Genomic DNA, 22244 nt, shown 5'->3' with positions numbered 1-22244 from the left:
TTACTCCTACCCAATATAGTGGTACAAAAGTCTTTTTATCCAGCCAAAAGTAGTGGTCCAAATGTATTTTTACTCCTACCAAATATAGTGGTCCAAAAGTCTTTTTATCCCAGCCAAAAGTAGTGGTCCAAGAGTCACTTTTACTCCTACTTTATATTGTGGTCCAAAAGTCCTTTTATCTCTACCAACAGTAGTGGTCCAAAAGTTTTTTACTCTTACCAAATATAGTGGTCTAAAAGTCTTTTTACTACTACCGAAAATAGTGATCCAAAAGTCTTTTTACTCTTACCAAATATAGTGGTCCAAAAGTTTTTTTTTCTCCTACCAAAAGTAGTGGTCTAAAATCTTATTACTTCCACCGAATATAGTCGTCAAAAAGTATTTTTACTCCTACCAAATATAGTGGCCCAAATGTCTTTTTGCTCCTACCAAAGTAGTGGTCCGAAAGTCTTTTTACTCCAACCAAATATATTGTTTTAAAAGTTTTTTTTATCCTACCAAATATAGTGGCCGAAAAGTCTTTTTACCACCGCCAAAAGTAGTGGTTCAAAATTTTTTTACTCCTACCAAAAGTAGTGGTTTAGAACTCTTTTTTCTTCTACAAAATATAGTGGTCCAAAAGTCTTTTTACTCCTGTTTAAAGTAGTGGTCCAAAAGTCACTTTTACTCCCACCAAATATAGTGGTCCAAGATCTTTTTACTACTACTACTACTACTACTACTACTACTACTACTACTACTACTACTACTACTACCAAAAGTAGTGGTCCAAAAGTCTTTTTACTCCTACCAAAAGTAGGGGTCGAAAAGTCTGGTTATTCCTTTCAAAAGTGTTATTTTAAAAGTATTTTTATCCTCACGAAATGTAGTAGTCTAAAAGTCCAATTACCTTTACCAAAAGTGGTAAAAGTCTAAAACTCTTTTAAACCTATTGAAAGTATTGGTCCAAAAGTCCTATTACTCTTTGTAAAAGTTGTGGTTCAGAAGTTTTTTTTACTCTACCAAAAGTAGTGATCCAAAATTCTGAATTATCCTACCAAAAGTGGTGGTCCAAAATTCTGAATTATCCTACCAAAAGTGGTGGTCCAATATTCTGGTTACCGCTATCAAAAAGTTTGTTCTGAAAATATGGTCCAAAACTATTATTAATCCTTGTTATCTGAAAGTCTTATTTTCTTTACAAAAATGATAAACATCATCACTTTTGTCGGTTGTTCCAAAAAATGGTCATACATAGTTGTGTTTTTGTTGTGAGTCAAAATCAATTTATTCTTATTTTACATCTTGAAATTAAATTTTAGTTAATATATATATATATATATATATATATATATATATATATATATATATATATATATATCTTCTTCACTGATTTTTCTTAATTACATTTTGTCTCTGCAGCCGTGTCAAACCCATATCTTATTTTTCTTTTATTAATATTATTGGAATTTTTTCCCCTTTTCTTTGTACATATTTGTGAATTATTCCATGGATTTCGGCCTTTTGGATTATTTTGGACCATCTTCCAATTACGTGATTTCCTTGGATTTTACTTGTGCGAATGGAAATTTAATTAACTTTCTTGAATATTTTTGGATTTTACCGTCATTGGATTATTTACTTTCACCAGACTATCCATTCATGTGTAATCACCTTTTTCTTCACCATATTCCCGCTGCTTCACTTTTTTGTTATCAAGTAAGTTCTTTGACTTACTTGCAGTTTCATCAAATATTTTTGTATGCAAAATCCGATCCCGCATTTTGCTAATTCCTACCCTCTGATGAGAAGGAAAGTGTTTCTTCGAAACTCCGCGGATTAAGGACTATCCCCTTATTAAGTGTTTCCTTTTCAGATTAAATATGTTTTTAACTCATTTCGAAGTGTTTTTTAACATGTTTTATTAACTATTTGCTCTTGTATATATATATATATATATATATATATATATATATATATATATATATATATATTTGAAATCGTTTACCTTAAACCAACAATATAATTATTTCACTAAAATCGCTTGACTTTGGTTAATTATTCCCTATTATTAATAGATTTATAGTGCACACTTCACCAAATACAATATTACATACTAGAGCTCTCATTACAAGTTATTAAAATTTCATTGAAGTTCTTATAAGATTTCACGACAAGGTTAAAATGTCCGACTATTAGTTGAATTGTTTCGGTTTCGAATCCACCGTAGTATGATTAGTTTTCTTTTCTTTTCTTTTTTTAATCGTTTTCGGATCAAACCGTCAAACACTTATCTGAGTTACGTATTATTTATTTATTTGCGGACTGTTATCCTCATCTTCCTAGTTGTTGTTTCAAAACGTTTCGCTTGACTATTCATCGGGATAGGGATGCTGAGACTCTTGACTGTGGCCTCAGTAATTACTGTTGCCGTCTCACCATATTTTGGCTAACTAAGCCTTTGGCCGGATTTGGGTAGGATTGAAATCGCTCAAGCATCACCTGGAAGTGTAGAGATTCAACGTCTCAATCCACTGCACCACGGGCCCGAAGGACGATCAATGTTAGATTTTTTTGGTCTTACGAATCCAAGCTTTTTCTTTCTTATCTGGTCTTCCATCGTCGGGTCCGTATCGAATGGTATATTATTTTATTATTGGAATCCTTTTTTAAGATGAGTAATTTATAGTTTTACGAAGAACAGAGGAATAGTTGGCCGAAACGTTGTGAAACAACAAATAGATGGATACGGTGGCCTTAGGATATAGTTTTTTTCAGGTTACGATGTAGAATACGATATTTTTCCTGCCCATGGTTACGGTATATACGGCATAATCTCGTTGACACACCGGTTCCCGTCAGATCACCGAAGTTAAGCAACGTTGAGTCTGGTCATTACTAAAATGGGTGACCAATTTGGGAAGTCCAGGTGCTGTATGTAGGAGGACGTCGACACCACCTTACAAAAAGTTGCAAAAACCTAACGTCGTCATCTCCCCTAACGGGGATATACATGCGACTGGAGACCGCTTGTGAATTTCATACTCCCATGAAACTTCCTCCTTCGGAGGAAACCGCTTAAAACCTGAATAGGGTTTGTGCTGACTGCACACAAAAATGGTTACGATACTTGACCCGCCTTACGGTGTTTTTTATAATGTTAATTGATTATATACATGTGTATTATATACTGTACTGTAATTAATTTTAATGCTGTATACCTAAGTTCTACTGTAATAAATAAATATATGAATTACTCATTTCAAAAAGATTCCAGAAATAAAAATTACGTGATATTTATTGAAAAGAGTTTAACTTTAAAAAAAAATCTTATTTTGAAATTTGATTTATAAATTGTTTATAATTAAGAAATTTAATCCACTAAAATGCATTTCGGTTTTGTAGAAAACAAGTCACTCATTTTAAAGTATTACTTCGTAAATTAAAAGTTTTATTAATCAGAAATGATTCATTTATGAAAATAATTCAATATTAACGAAATAGTATAGAAAAAAAAAATGACATGAATTTTTGAGATGAGGATTGATTATTGATATTATTTGGATTCTTCCGACTATGGTTCTCGTCTTGACTGTTATTTTCGCAACGTTTCAGTCGATGTAATCTTGGGCATGTGTACATTGTCGGACTCGGGAATCTCATGCGGAATGAACCATGGCGCAGTGGATAGAGTATATGGTGAAATTCAGTTGTAAAAATTATGTTCCTGGACATCGAAAGTTTAATCCTCAGTACGGAAAGTCCAGATATACAATTATGAATTATTTAAGACTTCTGACGAGTCCTGGCTGTCGGAACAAGAGCATGTTACCCCTATCGATTAAATTAAGGGTTCCGTTCAGATCGAAGCACAAAAATTAGGAAATCGTGACTTCTGGAAAATCTACAACAGTGTAGTAAATAATGGGCAATCAACAATTCCCCCACTAACCAACAATCACGAGGTTGTTTGCTCAGCAACCGACAAGGCTAATATGCTTGCCAGCCGGTTTGCCTCGAACTCTACACTGGACCCTTCCAACCACCCCCTGCCTGACTTTCCTTTGTGAACAGACGCCACGCTAGACGATCTAAAAATCACTCCTGCTCAGGTACACGCTATCATAAAAAAACCTTGACACTGATCTCATCCCAGCTGTGCTTTTAAAAAAAGTGCTCAGCTGAAGTAGCTCCAAACTCTAGACAAAGCGGGGGAGGGCAGAGCGGTAGCTCTAGATATATCTAAGGCTTTTGACAGAGTATGGCATGAGGGTCTCCTCAGGAAAATTAAATCATACGGTATCACTGGTAGAATACTTAACATAATTAAATTCTTCTTAGATAAGAGAAAAATCCAGGTTGTCCTCGACGGTCGTACATCTAAACAGTGTGATATAAATGCGGGAGTGCCTCAGGGGTCTATCCTTGGACCTCTATTGTTCCTAATATTTATTAATGACCCCCCCCCCGACAAAACTGCCTCTGAGATGGGTATATAGGCTGATGACAATACACTTTATAACAGGCATGACAGGAAAACAAATGAACACATATCTAAAGAAATGGCAAAAACACTAAAGGATGACCTCCAATCGGTAGTGGAATGGGGACATAAATGGATGGTCACATTCAATGCTGCCAAGACTAAACTGGTTTCCTTCAATACTTACAAGAAACCTTCTCTGCCACCAATAGCAATGGCCAGTAGTAGTACAAGAATACTTGTTCTACAAGTATTTTAGTGGTGAATGCTCTGACGAACTGCAGACACTTGTGCCTCCACGACGTAGACACCCTCGACAACCCCGACAGGCAGCTAAATCCCACCCCCATACAGTAGATATCCCTAGATGTAAAAGATCTTTCTACTCCAGTAGTTGCTTCTCCAGAACCGCTAGACTATGGATTTCTATTCCAGGTCCCTGCTTCCCTAACTGTACTGACATGCAGAAGTTCAAGTGTAACGTGAACCGACATCTTGCTGCCCAAATCCCAACATAGTGCCCCAGTAGTTGCTGCCCCTGATAGTAGCCCCCTACACAAAAGTGACAATGTGCCTTGTTTGGGGTGAAAATGTAATTAAAAAAAAAATGTGTACAGATTTCTAAATTCGACAGAAAGATTCCCGAATTCGACAAGATACACCTTAGAAAGGTCTGAGATTATATCGACCGAAACATTGTGCAAATAACACTCAAGGTGAGAATATTTGTCCGAAGAATCCAAGATATGACTTCTTTTTTTTTCAATTTATTAATAAGTTTGCTAAAATTTTGATGTCGCATATTGCGAAAAGTAAAAAACAAAAAACAAAAAAAAACATATAGAAGCTTTTTAACTTTGGCTACGAGTCTAGCATCTGACTGATGGACACGGGTATAGAGTGTCTATCGAGTGACTTCCAGTACTCGTTTGTTTCATCGGCGTCTTTTATATTTCCGCATCCGAATGCGTCTATACGTGCGCCTGCATCTATTATTATGCCACCCTTACATCCCCTGGCCCTCTCTCTCCCAACTCAAACCCCGCTGGGCTGATTTCTTTGCGCATGCGCTATTACTATTTGCGGAAGTTGCCATGAGTAAGCCACGCGCTAATCTGGATGTTGTTGTCGCCCGAGGTGTGCTACCTCGCCGGTTCTTAAAGGCCATTTGCCATATTGTTATGAAAAATCGATTACTTAGCACCGGGATATCGATTTTGACCCTTTCAGCCCCTACCAGCCAACCCAGCCCCCGCCGAGCTGGACAATGAGATAGATGACTGTGTTATGCGGGGAGAATAATGATGTCAGTACTGGGATGGGCTGTGATAATATATGGCCTCGTGACGTTGTTTCTACATTGGATTCAGGGTCATCAGAAGTAGAAACAATTATCGTGGTGGTAGTGGTAGGAGGAGGAGGAGGAGTAGGTTGTAGTATTAGTAGTTATGTAGTAGTAGTAGTAGTTATGTATTAGTAGTAAATATGTAGTAGTAGTAGTTATGTGGTAGTATTTATGTAGTAGTAGTAGTAGTAGTAGTTAGGTTTAATTAGTATTAGTAAAAGTAGTAATTAGGTTGTATTAGTATAAGTCAATCAATAAGGTTTATCAATGATGAACCCCTCCTTGAACTTTAGCCATTTATCTCTATCCCGAGCTATCTGCTTCCATGTGGCACCCATTAGTATAAGTATTAGTAATTAAATTGTATTATTAATAATAGTAGTAGATGTAGTTAAGTTGAACTAGTAGTAGTAAAGTTGTAGTATCAATAGGAGTATTAGCTATAGTAGTAATAATAGTATTTGGTTGCATAAGTTGTAGTGGTTAAATTCTATTATTATTATTAGTAGTAGTAGTAGTAGATTAGTTAGGTTGTAGTAGTAGTAGATGTATTTAGGGTAATAGTTTTACCAGTAGTCAAAATATTTTTCGCATAAATATATCTATAACTATATATTATTTTTAAAATTATGATTATACACTGACACGTGTTTCATCATCTATGACTCATCAGAGTGGATTAATCTAGCGAGATTCGAAATCGGATCCCCATCGTAAGAAGCGTAATTCCTTACCACTAGACTATCTCGCACGACTCAATGTATCGCGTTTTTTCTTTTTCTATATAGATGTTATTTGTTTTTGTTTTGCGATACTTTTTGAATGAATTATATATATATATACATATATATATATACACATATATATATATAAACTTTCTAGACATTACTCTCAATCTAAATGATAACACATATGAACTGTATCACAAATCTAACCAAAAAATATTCTATATTGATTATCAATCGAATCATCCTAAGTGTATGAAGAAGTACTTGCCCCTCACATTTCTAAAAGAATATCTGAAACTTTCAAAGAATGAGAGTCTTTTTTATATAAACAAAGAATATTACAATGAAGCGAAGCACCATGGTAAAATAGAATACAAGAGGAGTGCAAACAGTAGGAATAACAAACCTAACTGCACAACATCGTACAACATGACAGTGAGAGCAAAAAAGAAACCGAAGATTAATAAAGGATGCATTAATGAGGATCAAAGGAATGAAAACAGGGAGAGTAATAATAGCAGTGAAAACAGGTAATGATGACGTAGGTACTAGGAATAAGAGAAACTGACGCAAGAAAGATATTTGGTTTAATCCGCCTGTTAGCGTGCATATCTAAAACAATATACCTAAGGAATTTTACAGAATAATTGATAAAAATTTCCCACCTGTGAATAGATTAAGCAAAATAATTCATAGAAACTCAGTAAAACTATCTTTCTCCGCCTCCGCTAACTTAGCAAACACTATAATAAGCTTTAATAACAGGAGAATACGGGATAATAATGTCAGTATCGGATGAACGTGTTTTAGAGAGAAAATGTCACTGCAGAATACCTGGCAATTGTCCGTTGGGTGGCAAATGCTTAACCTCAGAAATAGTGTACAAATGTAAGATTTAGGCCGATAATATGAAGAAGGTATATCTTGGAGCCACAGAGTGTGTCTTTAAGGAAAGATACAGAAACCATGGTGTATCCTTTAATAATGAACCGAGGATGGAAACTAATAGAGAAGGTGTTAATGATAGAAGGGAGGATGGTACAAGAATTATAATTAGAAATAAAAAAAGGAACACAACTGCATTGATTGGGTCAGGGAAATTCATAGAAACAAAAAAGATTTTGAATTGAAATGGCCAATAGTAAATATAGGGAGTAAGTATAGACCTGGGAAATCAAAAGGTTGCAATCTGTGTTTACTGGAAGCCTTCTACATAGTAAATTCTAAAGAAGAAATATTAAATAAAAGACTGGATGCTATACAGGGATTTCTTCATGGGAATAGATTTTTGCTATCACGTCTTAAATGTAGCTGAGAGAAAAAACATTCTGGGGAAAAATAAAGGTGTTGAATGTAAGGCCAAAGTTAATACAAAGTTAAATAACTAAGAATAATGTAAATTAGATGTGATGAATGATTCAAATCTAGCAAGCAAATCTGGAATCTAATATTTTACACTAGAAACACATTTTTAAAAATAAAGACAGTAGATTATTAGATAAGAAATTTAGATCTATAAAAAGGATTAACAAAGATTTGCAATATTGTTTCAAAACTGGGAACACAATTTTAGTCATATTGATGGTGAAATAGTTAATACCGTTTTTTGATCAATAAAATAGATTAAGAAAAATTAGTAATATGAATTCAATAACAAAAACATATTAGTGATTAAAGAATGGAGATTAATTGGTTTGGATCAGGTTTTTAAATAATATTCTTATTCTAAACGATTAAAAAAAAAAGGTGAACCCCTGCTTTCATTGGAGTTAAGATTAAATTTATTATTGAATACTTATTAATGGGATATGTATTATTATTAGATAATTGTTTAAGAATTTAATTCCCGAATTGTTATTTTGTATTAAAGCGACGCATAACCTCAGAAAATTATAGTTGAGTGGCAAACGTAGGTTAAATCTTTGGTAATAAAATTAGCATCATGGTTAAGATATGCATTACAAAAATATTTTTTGAATAGGTTAGCCTAATTTTAATTGGATTTGTTTAATTAATAAATAAATCATAAATGCATATCAGAAATTTAGCAAACCTAGAAACATCGAACGGCTTGATTTACTTCCCTTTCATCGTTATGGATACATATTGGGATTTTGGTAACTTATAATTCAACTAAACCTTTAAAATTTCGAACTTACAGTGTCACCCCTCCTTCTACATCTAAAATATCCGATAATCGTAAATCTTAATATGAAGGAACGAAATAAAATAAAAAAATAAATTGAGATCCTTAATTTTAAATGAAGAATGATAATTAACTAAGTATAAAGTAATGTTCAACTTTCTTTCCTTATTGAAAAGTTTTAAACACTTTTCTTAAGTCACATAAATTGGTTAGACGATATTTTTGTAAATAAACAAAGCAAATTCCAAATACGAAACTAACATAGAATCGCTACAATATAACTTAGTTGATTAGTCCGGATTAGAAAGACTAATTTAAATTGAATAAAGAAATTTAATTTAAGAAATCAATGAATAGTATTAATAAAACATGTTAAATGGCCATAGGTAATTAATGATAACATTGTATGAGATCTTATTCGAAATTTTTTAAATGGAGATACGAAAATAGGTAAATATATAAATCGTTAAAAATACTTTGCAAGGATGAGATATAGGTAACATATTTTGGCTTGTTTTCTTTTCCTTATAAGGGAAATGGTTTCCATAATGTTTTATTGTTAAAGTGTTTTTATTCAATACGTCTGAAGAAAGGCTGTTCTTGTGAAAATTTTCAAATGATATAATGTTTGAATTTGTCCGAATAGTCTTGAAGCAATTGTAACTAACGTTGAAATACACTATTTGTTGCTATCAACCCATTCTTTGAAGTCTTGGTTTTTGTTAAAACAATATATGAATGCTCAATTATGAATAGGATCATTTTGTAGGTTACAGGTAAAGTCATCTCTTTATGGCTTAAAATTTATTAGTATATGGAGGATTACTGAATTATATAAACCCAGTAAAATTCGGAATACTACAAATTTGGTCTCATATGAAAGCTCCATCGTTCGCCCGACAAATATAGAAAAATTGGTCACAAACGTTAATTTTTTCACCCTGGAATAAGCACTTTTCTACACAGGGGGGGGGTCAGCAAAAGCCGTCCTCTCATGACAAAGTCGCTTCTACACATGCGTCATACGACGTCGTAACCTGATTTAGTTTGAAGATTAAAAAAATGACCTGATTACGTGTATGTCATGTTATGTCAGTTTGTTATCTAATCGTTTTGGGTTCAAATCGTGGTGTGAGATGTCTTTTTTTTCGATTTTTTAAATTTTAATATTGAAGCAGGGTTATTTAAACCATTTTTCGCGTAACGTTCGTTTTTCTGTTTTTTTACTTCGCTTATTCTTAGGTTTTCATTAACACACCCAACCCCCGACCGACTACACACACCTCAAAACACCCGGGCAACGCCGGGTACCCACCGAGTTTTTAAATTTTAATATTGAAACAGGCTTATTTAAGCCATTTTTCACGTGTTTTTTGTTTTGTTTTTATTTTTCAGATTTTTTAAGGAAGTTTTAACGCTCGTTTTTCTGTTTTCTTTTTTGTTTTTGTTTTTCCGATTTTTACATTTACCGTCGTTCGTTTGCCTTACGTTAGTTTTTTTTTGTTTTTTTTTTTCAATTTTTTAATTTTTATTTAATATTTAAAAATATTTACTTCGCTTATTCTTATGTCTTGATTACCCCCCCCCTCACCGCCCGGGTATCCCCCGCTTTATTTTTCAGATTTTTAAAAGAAGTTTTAACGTTCGTTTTTCTGTTTTCTTTTTTGTTTTTTTTTACTTCGCTTATTCTTATGTTTTGATTAACACCCCCACCCCGCCCGAGCACACACACCTCCAAACACTCGGCCAATGCCGGGTACCCCCCGCTAGTATATATATAATGCTCATCTCAAAAATGAATTCCAATTAAGTAATAATATATATATATATATATATATATATATATATATATATATATATATATATATATATATATTATATATATATATATATATATATATATATATATATATATATATATTACTTTTTCACCCCAAACAAGGCACATTACCACTTTGGTGTAGGGGGCTACTATCAGGGACATAAGCTACTGGGATACTTTGTGGGGAGTTGGGCAGCAAGATGTCGGTTCACGTTACACTTGAACTTCTGCATGTCAGTGCAGTTGGGGAAGCAGGGACATAGAATGGAATCCCAAAGTTTATATTGATTTCTGGGGAAGAAACTACTGGAGTGGAAAGCTCTCTTACATCTAGGGATATCTACTGTGTAGGGGTGGGATTTAGCTGCTTGTCGGGTTTGTCGAGGGTATTTACGTCGTGAGGGCACAAGTGCTTGCAGTTCGTCAGAGCATCCGCCATTAAAATATTTGGAGAACAGGCAGTGGGATGCAACGTGTCGTCGGTGGGACAGAGGCTAAACTTAGTTGACAGTTCAGGACCTATCAGGTTGGAGACTCTCTTTTGAACCTTGTCTAGGAACGAGAGATTAGTAGCAGATGCACCAGCCCAAATATGACAACAATACTCCATACATGGGCGAATGGTGGCCTGATAGGAGTACAGGATACGTTCGGGCGTTAATAGCTTTCTAGCACGGTAGAGAGAGCCTACCTTAACATAAAATTTACCCCCTCTCTCCAACAAAACTGATCTAGATCTTTATTTCTTTAAATTATTGTGCTTGTCTTATACTGGGTTACCACAAATGAAAAAAATGCCATTATTTATGTGTCAAATCAAAGAGAAATAATTCATCCAAACTCGACCTTAATAGTACAAATACAGTTTTCTTTTCTCTGTAATGCTCGGATCCAAGGTTTTCTTCACTTCATATAATCACTTGCCTCCTAGAACTGACTTTTACTCCACACCTGAGATGGAAAACATACATCTAATTTTGGGCAGAAAATTTTTGAAATATAGTTGAATAATTCTATAAACCCAGATGCTTTACCTATAATGATTCTTACGTGGCTACGGCGCGCAATGGATAAAAGTGCTATGTTAATTTTAAATGATATTCATCGTACGACGAATGCTAAGAATACAATTACTAATTATTTAAGACTTTTACTCGATCATGGCTGAGAGAACAAGAACAAGCTGTCTCTGTGATTTAAATAAAGGAGTACGGAATTCCGTGCATATTCCCGAATTCAATATAAAACTTCCCAAATTTAGCAGGACACACCTGAAAACGGTCGCGGGTTACATCGGCCGAAATATTGTGAGATCAACATCCAAGACGAGAAAAGTAAATAGAATAATCGAAACAACACAATTATCGATCCTTATCTGAAACAATTCCGAAATACTGAGCCATTTTAAACAAACGGGTCATCCGTGTGTTAAATGGTTGCCTTGTGAATGATACAATTGTTTCTCTTTCGATAGATTATTTTTTTAAAAAGCTATGTCGTTGTAACATAGCACAGATACGCGTATGCGCGAAATGGCGTCACGGTAAGGAAAAAGAAAGACTATAAAAAGGAGAAAGATCGCGTAAAAGACGTGGGTGATGGCCGTAACGAGAAGTCACGCGTAGCCGGAGAATTAGGAAATAAATGTTGTCGTTACACGAAAAGGGGAAGTCGAGTTATTCTTTGTCTTTATCTCTTTTGCGACGTAGATACATACAACGTGCTGGGTCTCGTGTGTAAATGCATGTGTAATGTAATATCATGGGTAACAGCTAATTCCTCTGCGGTTGAGTTTTGTAATCCAGCCTTGATATAATTATAAGATAAATCATATGACGTACTTTCACTGATAACGGCCCATCATCCACGTTGATTGCCATATCAGGTTTTATCATTTATGCCAATTCATATTTCCTCTATTCTTATTAATTAAATCTTTCATTTGTATTCTTACTAGTCAGTCGCCCGGCGTTGCCCGTTCGTAATATTCTCATAAATATGATTTTTTAATTCATGCAGATTCCTTATTTTTGTTCATAGAGCCAATTCTGTATTGATTATTATATTGTACCGAATATAGAGAAGTGATTTTACAAGTTAAACAAATATGACTTGGGTGCCATCAGCTAGAAACGAAGCCAAAACATTTAATTCTTCAACGGCATTCGCAACCATCTTAGCTAAGGACACATGCATACGATACTTTGCAAATAAATGCAGATAAAGGTATAAGTATATATTTGCGCATGCGCAGAAGATACTCACTAAGTTGATTTAAGCCTGCCAAGTTCCAATATTTCAATTTTGACTCCTTATGACTTTTTTTTTCGACTAAAAATACAAACGAGTTTGTTCCACCTGTCCAAATACTCCATATGTAAAGTGTCAACTATGTAGACCTAACATTCTTTGTTTACGTGTTGTTGTAAAGTAAGTTGGTTATTGAGATAGATCTCCTCGCATTTACCGGACATGAACATTTCGAAAGAATAAGTTATTGAGATCTGTAATCGCCGTCCTTGCTCACATGTCATTAGCGTTTATTAATGGGTCACCAATTTATCGATAAAAAGAATAAATCTTATTTCCAATGGCTGCTCGTGAAAAACGGTATGAGGCAAGTTTGTCTTTGATATGTTGACTTTTAGCTCTGGGTCAATAATGATTGTTTCGCCTGCAATGAAGAATATAAGACGAACACATTTTAGAACACATCCATTTGATCTGCGTAGACATGAGAATGCTGTTGTAAACTTAAGCGTGACAAACCAAAAAATTCTATTTCAGTGTGAAGCATGGCAGACTAGCTAAATGCTATTTCAAACTTAAGCGTAACCAACGAACAAAAATTCTATTTTAATATAAATTGTGATAGACTAATAATATACTGTTTAAATACAAGTGTGACAGACCAACGAAAATACTATTTCAACTTCATAAATGAATGAAGCTTTAACTTAAAGCGATACAGTCAAAGGAAAATGCGATTTCAAGCACGTCAGATCGATGCAAAAAATTTGGGGGGGGGAATCTAAACGTCATAGACAAATGAAAATGCTATTTCGAACTTCAGTGTGTCATGCAAACCAAATTAAAATTTAAACATGGACGAACATTTTATTTCAAACTTAGTCAAACAGACGAATATTTCAAATCTATTCCAAGATCCAGAGATGTTGATTGAGAAACCGGCTGTTCTCCAGTTAGATCGAAACAGTTTCTGGTAATGCACGCGAAAATCTCATTGTGGTTTAAAAGTGAAGGATATGCCCTGGGGGGATTGTAATGACCACTGAGGGGATTGTAGATCAAAATGAGATCACCGCGTAATTATCGGCGCTCAAGGAAGAAAATGTTAAACTTGAGTCGGCTCTCATAGGAGGGCAGATCCCACAGTCTCTGCACTATTCAATTAAATATTCAGTTATTCCCCCCTCTCTCTCTCTCTCTCTCTCTCTCTCTCTCTCTCTCTCGCTCTCTCTCTCTCTAGATGCTGGATATCACAGTTTAAATATGAAGCAGTGGTCGGATGAGGGAAACATCAAGTATAAAATACATACTAGAGGTTGACTTTTGCTTTCGTATCAGGTTGACAAGAAAGTTCTTTTAATTCATATATCAGCTCAAACTAAATAACATGATTGGCTGAAATAAGCACCATCAGACTCAGCATACACAAAACAAGTATATTTATGCCTGTAATCTAAAAATCCTGCGTTCTGGTGGCGATGAAATCGCTGAAAGAGTTTTTGATACAGAAAGTTGTCGAGATGCTTGAAAAAGGTGATAGTCGGTAGTTGAAAGGTCTGAAAAGTGGGCGGACGAGGCAGGGTTTCGTAGTTCAGTTCGTTCAAATTCTACAGGGTCGGTTTAGCAACGTGCGGTCGAGCATTGTCGTGCAGGAGAACTGGACCTTTTCTGTTGACTAATGCTGGGTGTTATTGTCGACGTTTCTTATGCATTTCATACATTTGTTGACAATCCTGAATGGGTTCGCCTGCATTCAAAAAACCTGTAATGGATGAGACTGGTCGCAAACCATCAAACAGTCAGTTACACCTTTTGGTGGAACTCTGGCTTCTGGAAGTGTCGTAGAGATTCTGGACCTTCTTTGGTCGTGGACCAAACATGCTATTCAGACTCAAACAAAACAGACCAAAGAAAGCGTTTCCAAACAACATATTGTATTTCTTATAGAGATGTTGAGATTTATTGAAAACTAGTAGATGTACCAAACGTTACCCATTATTAAATGTAATGTTAAATTCCTTTAAAAAAATGAAGTAAAAAACGGAAAGAAACTGAGACATCTACAGGCGAGTATTATGTTACTTTTTTTAAACAGTTCACTTTTTGTAAGTAAAAAAAAAAATACTCGATCTGAGATCGAAACCAAAAACCAAAGACAGGGAGTTAAGTACGATAACCATTCGGCCAGTTTGTTACGATTTTTAGAAAGTGTTTTCAAATCTACTTATTCTTTACACACGGAACCTGTCATGTGAATGTCTCGTGCATGTGTAGTCGTGAAACAGTTGACAAACTAATAAAAATCTTGACCCATTACCAGCTATTTATTCCGAATGGAAACCGCTAAAAAAGTGTTTAACATGTCTGAATACCCTACATACCAAAATTTAAGTTTGTAGATCAAAAATTCGTTGAGTATATAGGCTGAGAAGTGTCCTCACACACATTCTCATTTTTATAGATATGTAGATTACATGTGTCCATTTAGTCTGTGGGGTTTAGCCATAAAAATGCGACTTCAAACCGGAGCAAGGCAGATCAACTAACGAAGTCCATGATAAACATGTTGGGATACATCTACATAAACTGGCGAGCAATAGTGTTTTACGGATGACAGATTTAAAGATGTCTATGTGAGTAATCTCTTTTATTTCTTGTGTCCTGTGTGTATTTTATTATTAATTTCGCCGAATCCCTTTGATTCCAGAGTCGCTACACTCATTTGGCACGTAGCCCTTCGCGAAAGTAAGAGTCGTCAATCGCTTCTGCGCAGAATGTCAATACTTTGAACTTTACCGATACGTAAGAAGAGCAACAAAAAAATAAAATCAAACAAAGAAAAGGAATCTACGAAATCGCACTCGCCTTTCCTGCTATTACTAGAATATAGTATTCTCGTTAAAATGTACTAAAACCTGACGACTTTAAAATAGAGTATCTCGCATTAAAAAAAAATGGCGTTTGTATAATGGTTACCAGGGTGAGCTAAGTGTATTGAGTTCCGTAGTTCTATAATGTGCATAAGACGGCATAATATCGTTAATACAGCATAATCACGTTAACACACCGGTTCGTTAGATCACAGAAGTTAAGAAACGTTGCACCCGGTCATTACCAGATTGGTGACTAATTTGGGAATACCAGATGGGTGACCGATTTGGAAATACCAGGCGCTGTATATAGGGGGACGTCGACACTTCCCTGCAAGAGTTGCAAAAACCTAACGTCGTCATCTCCCCTGATGGATATATATATGCGACTGGGGACCCATGGAACTTCCACTTTTAGAGGAAGCCGGTTAAATCCGCTTTAGCGTTAGTGCCACAGTTTCATTTTCATTTCATAATCACGTTAACACGCCGGTTTTCATTCAATCACCGAACGTCGAGCCTGGTGCTTACGCAATCAACAGTGAAGGAAGTGATAATCACTGCTGGTTAACAAAGTCAGTTCAGACTTTGAAGGTTGGCGTTTTTCTGCCACCAGGAATTAAAATTTATATAAAAGTGGATTATGGTACTTACAGAAACCATGTCAGCGGACTTGTCATAACTTAGACAGCAATGAGAGTGTTCGAACAAATGGTAATGATATTACTAGATGAGTGACCAGGCGATGTATGCATTCAGGTAAGCGGGGATGTATAATACATCTAGTAGATGAATACGCCTATCTTGCACAGTTCCAGGTCACCCTTGAGCAAGGTGTAGCACATGTAAATCTCCGTTTGATATTCTGAACAGTTGTCCTTCAGTAAGTAGAGCCCCCCCACCCCACCGTAGTGAAAGCAATACATCTATAAATGAAGAGTTCTGTTGAAAAATCAAACCGGATAAAGGGAGCCCAATGGACAAAGGCGCTGTATAATAATCTTCTAATAATTGTGTTATAGAAAAAAAAAACTCTTCTAATATTTCGAAGATGGTAAAGCCATGTAAATGTTCATGGGAAGGATCATGTTAGTGCGCAATCTGGTCTTACTATTTCTATTATTTGAACCGGCTTCTGGCGCATCACTTCGCCACAGGTTTGGATCGTTTTACTGATAAGACTTTTAAACTTTTCTCAGAACAATGGAGATCGCTCGCCATTAATTTTGTCCTGTTGGGAAAATGTCGATTTTTACGGGTTTACGATTTATTATTACGCTGCATATTCAGTGTCATGTTGAACTTGAAATCGAATCAGCTAAGAATAAATGCGCCATCAATGTTTCACTGACAGCGCCTTCGCATCGCCGCGGAGAACAGGGTTTTATGGGTAGCATTGCGATTCAAAATGGCGCCCATCCAAATATAGGGACCATCTTTCTTGTCCAACATGGCTCGGAGCAAAGAATTATCGAATTACTGGATTTTATCGAGATCTGGTCATCAGTCTTTCAATTGCTGTAGCCATCTACAAAAATTGGGAAAACCCAGTAAAACGCTATAAGGTATGTGCGATGTTGGCTTCGTTGAAACCGTGTTGACTGATAGAATTGGACATGCCGAGTTCAAGTACACTCGGAATAGTTATGGTCATTTACAGAATATTACTGTTGGGGGAGATATGAACCCATAATTTCTACTAGCTATGGATAAAATAGAAACGCGTTCAAGTAGCCGTATACTAGTACTTGTCTACAATTGGTATCGTTCTTTGTTTGTTTGTTTGTTTGAATAATCACGAAAGGGGCGATGTGCCTTAAAATAGTCAAACAGAAGTAATTAATCAATATTATTAACGGGGGGGGGGTTATATATTACAGTCGTAAGCAGCAATTGTCAACTAGTATGAATTTGGGCTAGAGTCACATTTGTACAGGTCCGGATAAACATAAATGTACCTGCGAGTGAAATAAATACATAAAATCTCATATCGTCTTTGGTCCTGTTTTGAGTGTTCCTTCTAACAGATTCCAGCTTCCGCAAGTACAGTTGACGAACCTTCCAGAAGAAACAATATCAAAAGAGGTATGTCGTTATGTATATGTTGTTATATGTTCTGACACGCACGCACGAATACCTAGATGAGACGAATCACGGGCCGTAAAATAGACATTAAGGATACAAGGACAACTGTCCGTTACACAGCGTACATACATAGGCTCCGCTTATGATAAGAACATACGGACATTTAGTAGAGCCACATATACACATTCAACACACCACGGTTCAACTATATACACACGTGTGTTAACGTAGTGCTGTATATACACGATCATATATAATAAACACCACCCTGCATCGTAACATCTGCTCTGAAACTGCACTCAAGTTGTCCTTAGTCAATGAAGGGGCACACCCTTCTACACTAAGGAAATTTTCATTTTTGCCTACTTCAAGAGTGCCCATTTTGGGGGAGCTAGTTCTCTCCTCCCACATTAAAAACGACCTGTATCACATTTTGCTCTCGTGGGGAAACAAATAAATAGCTACAGATTCGGGCTATCTGAACTTGTAATAGTCTTTTCATATATAGATATCTGACAGTAACGTTAAGCTTTTAATTATGACAGTAACGTTAAGCTTTTAATTATGACAGGTCCAGTTAATGAGGACAGTTGAAGAGATAAAATTAGATTAGTTGAAGAGATAAAATTAGATTAGAGAAATTATTAAGCTTCACTCTATAGTTTCCCAGTAGTGTCTGTCACGGAAAACACTCGACTAGCTATAACAACTATAAGTAATTTCCCTAACTCTCCATCGGTGGCTAAATCTCAGCGAAAATTCAACGAGCAAAGTTTTTGTCCCTGTAGCTGCTAGTCTGTTGAACACAATATCGCGAAGCTGCTTCCCGGCTGATTATGACATGGTCGTTTTCAAGTCCAACGTAAAAGGATCCTTTAAGAGCCGTCCACTACTTACATTACGGTACCTATATATATATATATATATATATATATATATATATATATATATATATATAATAGCAAAAGTACCCGTCGACTGGGCTCAAATACGGCCTACAGAAAATGGACTCTGATTTATGAAAGTATGATAGGTTATGAAAACGAAGGGTTGTAAAGAGATAGCTTCGAATTTGAGGATATCAAAACCAAAGCAAAATATGATGAAAGTAAAAATAAAATAGATAAACCCCATAATTTGTTATATCATACCTGTTCACACTGAAACACTTATCACGATATTCTGTGGATCTATATAAAAAACCTTGTTAAACTTTGTTACATATTTCCATTCTATGGAGGTCAGGCGCGAACGAACACCCCATAATTTTATCATGCCATATTTCTTCAAACTGAAACATAATTATCAGAGTATACTTACGCAGATAGATATGAAAAGTCTTTATTAAAGTTTGTGCCTATTTCCGTTCTATGGAGGCCAGGCGCGAACGCAGACACCACAATTTTATTATACCATCCCTATTTAAGGTAAAACATACTTATCAAAGTATTCTTATGTACATCTATATCAAAAACGCTTGTATACGTTTTTTTTTTTCATTTTTAAATTTTTTATTTCCATACTTTGGGGACCAGGCGCGAACGCAGACCCCACAATTATAATGAACCACCGTTCTACCAGATCAAACATACCCATTCCTGTGTCTCGATACATCTTCTATCATTATATGATATCAGTTTACTATAATAGTCAACCATATAGGAGCCTATTCGTGACCAGACACACACACACACACACACATGTTCAGCTTTATATTATATATATATATATATATATATATATATATATATATATATATATATATATACTGTATAAGCAGTATAAGGAAAATCAAGACTTCAAAAAAGGTGTTGATAGCAACAAGAAATGTATTTCATTTTACGTTACAATTGTTTCCATGCCAGAATGACAATTTCAAACAGGTATGGCGTTTGGAAATTTTCACAAAACCAGCATTTCTTCAGACATTATGAATAAAAACACTCTTGACAATAGAACATTGTTTAAAGAAAAATAAAAAGAAAAATTCCCTTAACGGAAAAGGAGCATGTGAAAAACATTTACTCTGGAGGTAACCTCCGTGAAAATCCCAAATGATTTTGCTTATACAGTATATTAATGCTCAATTATGAAATATGATAATTTTGTAACTTATTTTTAAAGTCATCTCTTTTTGGCGTAAAACTTATTGGTATATGAAAATTTACAGGATTACACAAACTCAGTACATTAGATATAAGTCTCTCTCTCTCTCTCTCTCTCTCTCTCTCTCTCTCTTTATATATATATATAATTATTTTTTTTTACCATAATAATTATTAAATACCTAAAGGTATATATATATATATATATATATATATATATATATATATATATATATATATATATATATATATGAGTTATGGTTGAAATATATGCCAAATAAATTCATGGGCAAAATTGAAAATTAATCAGAAATTGTGATGCTTCGTTTTTTTAATTTTTTATTCTTATTTATTTATTTATTTATTTATTTTGTGGCTACGCGCCATTTTAGTAATGGCGTCAACGTTTGGATCTTGTGCAAAGAAACAAATCAGTAATAGCGTTCGCGGCTTTGATAGAAACTTATCGCCGTATCTTATCGTTTATTGGAAAAGTTCAATACGATAGGTTTCTGATCGAAGAGAAAATCGTGATCAGCATCGATGATGAGTGATTTCGATGAGAGGCGGGGTTCTGTTTATCGGTTTCTGGTTGTTGCATCATTCTTGTGTAAAGAAAAATAAAAAAAAGTTTGATCAGAAAATTTGGTTTTTAGCTTGGTGCGTGTTTAAATTGTGCATCTTTTAAACAAACGCATTTCAGATAAAACATTATTACGTATTTATTTGTCGTGTCGAAATTAATATAATTTCCAAACATTACAAAAAATTATCAAGAAGACGTGTTATAAGTATTTTGAACAAAAAAAAAATCACCGTAAATACGCTCTGAAATTATGTGTTTAAAAATGGCAAACCCTTAATTTAACTTAATTTAAGTTAATGGTTATCTCCCTTGTTTACCATACTAAATTAGTCACACAATTTTTCCACATTAAATCATACGCTAAAAATCGATCATTGAAAAAATTCTACTCTTACTTGTAATTATTTTTCCACTAGATCATTTGTCATAATATTTTGAATTTCTATTAATTTTGGCATGCCATGTAAGTACGTAATAATGGTTTCAAGCACCTAAAACCTATGAGTAAGAAATCACCGGATGAATTGAGCACCGCACTTGGACGCATTTAGAAAGATACACGAATTGTATCAACAAGTTTTACTATGAAAATGACATTTAAAACAGAAACGTGACGAACCAAAATTCCGCTCAAGCACTCGATTGCTAGAAAAAACGGACTTATCTTAGTCATGCAGATTTCTATATGCTTTGTCTGTAACAATAACTCATTTGCATATTATATAAAAGAAAACTCATTTTAATAATAATTTCTATGTTATTAATAGCTATTAGCAATAGAATTGTTTTAATTGTTCTGTTAATTCATATTGTTTTTAATTCATTTGATATTTAATTTATCTTTTTAATTATGATTCGATACCAGTTGCGTCAAAAACGGAAGTAAGTTTCATTTATTTAAGGTAAAGTCGTTATTTCCCTTTTATGATATGTGGGTTATTTCCAATTTTATTTTCATAGAAGATGGGCGTTTTATGCTTACATTAATCCAACATGTAATCCACTTTAAGAAAATTCGTACAAATTTAGGATATTCACTGTATCTTAAATAGTATGTGTCCAAACTCTCTGCCCGGCACTAACTTTCGCCTTTGCAACGCTGGGTAATAACAGCTAGTATATATATATATATATATATATATATATATATATATATATATATATATATATGTATATATATATATATATATATATATATATATATATATATATATATTGTACTTGGATCTGCAAGAGGAAGATTGCCCATTAGAAGATGCAGGGTGAAATCCCTCGTATATGAAGCGACACTCACGCATCAGGCTAGTGATACACCAGAAATATACAAAAGTATGACACAAGGGATGTTTAAGCAGAGATTGTACATGCGTAACAGTTCCTTTAGGGCAAAAGCAAGGATAAAGACAGCATTAGCTGCCCGAGTATGACAGTTAAAAGACAAGAAAACACCATTCAGCATTAAATGGAAGCTCATAGAGAGAAGACCGGCACACTCACCAGCCTCGAAACGGTGCCCTCTTTGTGATGCGGAGGAGCCCCGCATTATAAAGACTATAAATAACCCCCAAAGACCTGTTTAAACGTCCGCAGTGAATCCCTTCAGGCCTGTATACATAGGAGTCAAGCGCTCCTAATAAACTGGGAGGACCGAACAACAAATGAAGAACCCTACCTAAAGGAAATTTTTCAAAAGTATTCTAAATACAGTCAATTTAATGCATAAAATAATTTAGTAAAAGTGAAAATAGATATTTTAGGCAATTTTAATTTTAAAATATTATAAATTTTACGGCTATATTAAAGAATACCATAAACACAAATATATATATATATATATATATATAT

At 34.6% G+C, this 22244-nt stretch overlaps 1 pseudogene; it reads left to right on the top strand.

Moving 5' to 3' along the window:
- Positions 1-2801: 2801 nt before the first annotated feature.
- Positions 2802-2920, top strand: LOC145252934 (5S ribosomal RNA; annotated as a pseudogene).
- The last annotated feature ends 19324 nt before the right edge of the window (positions 2921-22244 follow it).

The sequence above is a fragment of the Euprymna scolopes genome, chromosome 29 (genome assembly GCF_053919585.1).
Source record: "Euprymna scolopes isolate OS-2025 chromosome 29, ASM5391958v1, whole genome shotgun sequence".
In the NCBI taxonomy this organism is placed as follows: Eukaryota; Metazoa; Mollusca; class Cephalopoda; order Sepiida; family Sepiolidae; genus Euprymna; species Euprymna scolopes.
The sequence above is the reverse complement of the archived record's forward strand: the minus strand, read 5'-3'. Positions and strand labels throughout refer to the sequence as shown.